The sequence below is a fragment of the Triticum aestivum genome, chromosome 3A (assembly GCF_018294505.1).
Source record: "Triticum aestivum cultivar Chinese Spring chromosome 3A, IWGSC CS RefSeq v2.1, whole genome shotgun sequence".
NCBI lineage: Eukaryota > Viridiplantae > Streptophyta > Magnoliopsida > Poales > Poaceae > Triticum > Triticum aestivum.
The window spans coordinates 317,720,679-317,727,487 of record NC_057800.1 but is presented as its reverse complement, the minus strand read 5'-3'; positions in this window follow the sequence as shown (position 1 = coordinate 317,727,487).

Below are 6,809 nucleotides of genomic sequence, written 5' to 3'. Positions count from 1 at the left end.
CAAACAGAACAGGTGATCCCCAAGGGGAGGCACTAGGGCGGATAAATCCCTTCCTCAACTGCTCTTCCAACTGCTTCTTCAATTCTGCTAACTCCTCCGATCCCATCCTATAAGGCTTCTTATAGGTGGGTCCTGCTCCGGGTATGAGCTCGATGATGAACTCAATGTCTCGGTCAGGAGGCATTCCTGGTAGCTCATCAGGAAAAACATCGGGATACTCGCATACTACTGGCACTTGTTCCAATCCAACTTCAGTCAGACAGTTGGCTTGGTTGGCTTGAGCAGAAGAGGGGTTGGAGGCAAATTTGACTTTGACTCCTCGGTCATTGGTCATAGTGACCGTCCGGTTGGCGCAATCAATCAAGCCTTGGTGCTTGCTGAGCCAATCCATTCCCAAGATCACATCCAAGCCTTGTGATTTTAGGATGATAAGGTCTGCTAGGAAGTCTACCCCGTTAATGGTAATCCCGACTCCTTTACATCCTATCTTGGCTCTCATCTCTGCTCCGGGGGTTTGTACCACCATAGGGTTATTCAGGGGTGTAGGGGTCATGCCACTTTTTAATGCAAAACTTTGGGTGACAAAAGAATGCGTGGCTCCAGAATCAAACAAAACAGTTGCGGGTGCTGAATTGACAAGGAACGTACCCAGCACGACGTCCGGGTCTTCCTGGGCTTCTTCCGCGGTGACATGATTCACACGACCCCTGCCATTGTTGGGCAAGTTGCGGGGAGCTTGGTTCCTTGGTGGCATTCCACGGCCTTGTCCCGGGTTCTGCGCATTGGGGCGCGGGGCGTCAGGTTTCTTGTTGGGGCAATTCTTGGAGTAATGCCCTGGCTGTCCACATCCGAAACAAGTGACCTGATTGGGGACGACGCCCTTGCCAGCATTGTTATTGGGGTTGTTGTAAGCTGGCCTGGGGTTGGCATACTGCTGAGGTGGATAGTTGGTGCGAGGTGCAGGAGCTCTTGGCTGCTGATAGGTTGGCTTGACCGGGGCTGGCTGCCACGGGCGAGGCTTCTGGTTGCTGGAGCTACCCTTGCTGATCATCTTGCGCTTACGAGTGTCATCCAAGGCACGTCGCTTGTCCTCAAGCATGAGTGCCTTGTTCACCAGATCAGGAAAGGTTGGGCAGTCACACACAACAAGCGAGTACTGCAGAGTCTGGTTAAGGCCTTCCATGAAGCGCTCCCTTTTGGCAGCATCAGTGCTGACATCCTCAGGGGCATACCTTGAGAGAACACTGAACTTCTGCATGTACTCCTTGACAGTGCTACTACCTTGCTTCAGGGCTCGGAACTCACGCTTCTTGATGGCCATGATTCCAGAAGGGATGTGGTCCTTGCGGAATTCCGTCTTGAAGGTGTCCCAAGTGATGTCTTGCTCAACATGCATAGCCTTGAATCCATCCCACCAAGCTCTGGCAGTCCCCCCGAGACAGTGGGCAGCATACGCCACTTTATCACGGTCCTCAGTGCATCCGACTAGTGCCAGCAGACCCTCAATGGTGCGGACCCAGTCGTCTGCATCCAGGGGTTCAGCAGTCTCGATGAAAGTGGGTGGTGCATGCTTCTTGAATTCCACCAGTGTGGAACGTCCATGGCCGTGCCCCACCGGCTGGCGGTTGACAGCCTGAGCAATCATCTGGAGGGCTGCAGTGTTGGCTTGGCGCTCCTCTCGAAAGGCTTGGAGAAGCTGAGCCATATCCATGCTTGGAGGAGGTGGTGGTGGAGTCTGTCCTTGGGCTTGGTCCTGGCTGGCTCCGGCCTCAGCAGAACCTCCGGCTTCTTGCGGCCGGGTAGAGGTACCAGTACGTGTTACAACAGGCATCCTGTTGGAGCGGTCAAGGTCTCATGATTGGGAACAACAATGAGGGAAAGCAGTATAGATGGAATGCCTAGTAAGGGGGTGGTGTGACACAATTAAGTTAAACAAAGGCCAGAAGGGCCAAACTCATGCATTAAAACCAAATGAGGAATGTAGTCGTTTACAAGTTCCCGAAGGGAAAGTACGACTTCATGAAAGCAAGCTGAACGCAAACGCAACATAACATGGTTTCACAAGAACCATTACAAGGACTCGACTTCGCAAAAGGGGGTACACGACCTATCCTACCATAGGCTACGAGCTAGCCTATCCTAGTCCTGAACGGAGTCTAAGTGGTGGAATGCTCGGTCGGGTATTCTGGCTCCTCTGGGTCTTCCTCCTCATCTTCATCTGTCTTGGTCTCCTCATCGCTTGAGGAAGCGGGGGAGTGAAGGAGCTGAACACGGCGCTGCTTTGCTGGTGGCGTCTTGAAGAGGTTGCGGTACTCCTTTGCCGTCATACGGCGTGGCTGAGGTGGTCCCTCGGCATGTGCGACCTGTGGGGGTCGTCCGCCTCGATATGCTACTGCGGGCTGTCCAGGGGGCGCTCCATCCTTCTTGATCCTGTCTGCCTTCATCTGAACTATGCGTAGGAGCTCCTTGGTCTCGCGGAGTTCCTTCCGAAGCTCCGTCGACTCCGAGGCCAGGTGTTGTGCCAGACTATCAGCACACAAGCTGAAGTAGGTCTGGAAGCGGAGAGAAAGTCCCTCGTCCAAGGGTGGTGCTGGTGCGCTGCTCTCGTCATCACCTTCCTTACGATAAGGCAGGTAACGAGTGGCTGGCTCTCTCGCCATCTCTGGCAGGAGATCCCGGAGGCGAGTCAGCGCCTTGAGGGCAGCAGTCTCCACGGCGAGAAGCAGTGTCGCCATCTGGGGTCCCTCAAAGAACCAGCTCGTCGGGGCGTCATTCGCCCTCACGACTACCTCCACGTGATACTCCTTCTTGGTGCTGTCGACCCAGTGCTCGTGGTAGGAGAAGGTGGGGACTCGAGTGAACTGGCACTTCCTGAGGCTATCCTCAAGAAGCACAGGAAACCCAGTGGTCAGGAAGTCCTTGGGTACGGCGGCCATCTACAAAAAGTGGAAGGGAAGGGTCAATAAAGGAATGTGACCTATGTTTGGGATACTAACATAAACATAGGTATATGGGTAACCTGGTGGATAGTCTCGCGCTAACTAACGTCCATGCTAACTAAGGCTTCCTACAGTCAGGATGGCTCTGATACCAGCTCTGTGGGGACCCCGACTCGCAAGTCGTGATCACCGAATGCACGTGTACAGTGATCCCAGAGATCAATGCTCACTGAACACACAGAAGCTGAATAACAAGAGTCTTACATCCATTCATACCGTCTTACACAAATAGTGACCAACATGGTCAAGTCTTACATCGATAAAGCCTTAAGGGCTGAACATCAAATGAAACATAGCAGCGGAAATCGTCGTCGATAAGTAGAACCCATGCCATCTGCCTTAACCCTACAGGCATTCTGACTGGGAACGTCCTAGTTCGCATGATCGTCTCCAAAGAACTCTTCTTCGAACTCCGGTTCTCCCATGCCTGGTCAATTAAATAACCAGTGGCAAGCCAATGAGTACTTTGAATGTACTCGCAAGCAACCCATGATTTGGTTCAAGGTACAGTAATGCATGACATAGGTAAAGTTTTGCATAAAGCTAGTTTTGAGTGTAGGACATGTTCAACATCCTATAAAGCATGCATCAAGAGAATTCAAGTAACCATAAGATCTGGTCACATATATCAACATAAATAGAAAGGGGCACCAACCCATTTATCATAAACAGAGAGGGCACCAACCCATCTCAATCGTGTCAAGTCCTCTGACTTGATCCAAGACAACACCATCATCTCACACACACCGGGTTTGAAAACAAGTGGACGTAGCCCAAGAGCGGTTACCCAACTGTCCTTGACCGTGGACACGGCTATTCGAATAGTTTTACACTCTGCAGAGGTTGCACACTTTACCCACTAGATCCGGGGAACTTCCGTGTCATCCACGACCCGCGGTACCTCAAGTACCCGGGGTAAGCACCCGATCACTACCTTTCCCTAGACGACACTAACATGGAGTCCACTCGATTGGTAGTAACCCCCGTGCCGAACATTTCACATCATAAAGTTGTGGAGCCTCGCTCCCATTTTCATCACATACCACAAGCACGGGGTACCAACGGTGTGTCCGGTGCCCTGTGAAAACAGTCATGGCCGCCCTACCTGGCACGACCCCGTCCCAAGAGAGAGCACCAACTCTCCCCCGTCACTAGTAATGCGGGCTCCAAGCTAGTATCGGTCTAGGTACTCAATAATGCCCTTTCCCATATAAGGGTAGAGTGGTCGCGCTTGTAAGGTTGGAATAACGGTCGCAACTCCGACCAATCCGTTTTGAAAACAACACACACCTTTCTTGGCACACCACTTCGTCATCAAGTGGTCACCCATCTCATCATCTCCCTCGGGCATAGGTGGCACCCGACGGGGTTTTCGAAAAGACTTTTGAAATCACATTGCCTCCTTCACCATGCACAAACCCACCCCATTTGCGTAGCATCTACATTTGCATCCTACCTACTCCCACCGGCATAACCCTCATAAGAAGGTAGGGCCATGCGCACTGCAAGTATCAACGAGGAAGTAATCGTGGTAACCAACCCACGTGGTTCACCATCTCATCATGATTCCGATGCATCGATAATAAAGGGCTAAAAATGACATGCATATAAAGGGGTATAATAGTCATGGTCAAAGGGCTGCTTGCCTTGGTTGGCTTGATCTTCAAAGTCTTCAGGCTCTGCTCCTCCTTCTTCCTCAGCTACCTCGTCAAACACGGGATCTAACGTCGCAAGAAAACAACGGGAAAAATAAGACAATAATAAAAACAGAAAAGTCAAAGTGCTCACAAAAATGTCAACTTATTTTTGTAAAATACTAGGAGGAAGGCTAGGAAGGGGACAACTTTTGGTTTTGGTTCTGGAGCAGCAAAATAGGAGTTATGGATTTTCAAAGGCTTATTTAAATGCTAACAACCACATTTAAATATTTACAGAGAAGAAAAGGTGGTTGGATTTGAATGAAAGTTGCACCATTAAATAGGTGGCAATATTCTAGGAATTTAGAAATTGGAATCAATGCATTTGGATTAATATTCTGTCCTGTGGAATTTTTGGAAATAAGACAGAAAAGGAAAAAAAGAAAAACGGCGCTGTGCCACTGGGCCAGAGAGGCCACAGCAGCAGCAGGCCCAGGGAAGAACCAGCCCACGCGGCCGCCACGTCGAAGGCGTAAAGGCTGAATACGCCTTCGGCCGACGGCGGATCGGTGCGCGCGCGCGCGCACGTTTTAAACCTGACGGGTGGATCCCACCCGTCAGGGCGTGTGGCTGACGGGCCGGCCCCACGGCGGCCGTCGTCTACCTCCGGCCAGAGGCGACGGCGAGCTCGCCGGCGGCGGTACAGGGCACGGGAAGGGATGCGGAGACTACCGTCGGACTCAGGGGCGAGTCGCGGTTCTGGTGGTGGTGGAGACGGTCGCCGGAGTGGCCTGCTTCGCCGGCGACGAGGTCCCGCGGCGGAGGCGCTTCGGGCGTCGGTGGCTCCGGCCGATTCCGGCTGCAAAACAAGGGGAAAATAGGGGGGAAAGAATCAGTGGCGCCTCGCGGTTTCAGATCGAGAGAGAGCTGGTGCGGAGAAGGCCTGTACCGTGCGGACGCCGACGAGCCGAGGCGGCCGAGCTCGAGCTCGATCTCGAGCTCGGGTGGTTCTGGAGAGGGAGGAGTGGTGCGGGAGGCCGATTGGGTGTGTGGAGGGGCGACAGGGAGGAAGAGAGAGGCTCGGGGGCGCCTTATATGGGCTGGCCGCGGTTCACCGTAGGCGTGGCCTACGGGCGCCCGCGGGATCGGCTCTGGAGGCCGTGGGAGAGGAGTTGGAGCTGTCCACGGTGTTCGTGGGGATGGAGTAGGGCGCCAGGGAGGAGGAGAGAGAGCGGGGGAGGGTTCTGGCGCCCGCGCGTGTGAGGCCGGCCATTGGCCGAGCCGGGCGGCGTCGGGCACGCGCTGTAGGAGGGGAGAGAGAGGGAGAGACAATGGGGACGGCACGGTGGCGTGTCGCAGACGTCGAGACACATCAACTGGCGCGATGGGAAGGCACGAGGCGGTCGGGAGGCGCGGTGTCAACGGTCGGCGCTCTGGCAGGCGCTCCAGAGCGCGACTTTGGCCGGCATCCGCGGGTTTTCCGCGTCGCGCGCGCGTCCTTTTCTGTCTGGAGGCTACAGTGGAAGGGGGCAAAACCTGGAAAGAGCCTGGGATGCTCTAGGGTGCAGAGGGGAGAGAGAGAGGCTGGGAGAGAGAAGGGAAGCTGTTGTCCAGAGAGGACAAACGTGATTCCCTCCTTCCTCCACATTGCTTCCTCGGGTAGAAAAGTGTCTAAGTGACTGAGGGGAGTGAGGAGGGGTTGTGGTAAAAAGATGAACTCAAGGAGATTAGTGAAAGTGGCAAAAAGAGGCTTTTTAGTATTTTGCCAGAAGGTGTTTGATGGAGTTTTGGGTAAGCTAATGACTTCCACTGGCCAAGATACTCCATGGGGTGAAATGTCACATATATTTAGAGCCTTCCACCCATTTTGAGCTTATTTGGACAAAGTTGCCAATGCAACTTTTGCAAACCCTAGAAATGGGCAGAAATGGATTTGTGTAGATCCAGTGGAGTAAATCATTTCTCCTTGATGTGCCACTTGGTGTGGTAGCCTTATTTGGTCACATGATCAGGCTCACCAAAGTTGGGGTCCTGGAGAAAAAGTTGGTAGTGCAAAGTAGTTCAAACTTGATTCTGGTCAGAGAGGGTTTTGAGGCACTTTGACCAAGACTTACTATTCCCCAACCTGTGCCATTTGGTCCAGATGCATCATTAGACCAATGAAGCATGTCCA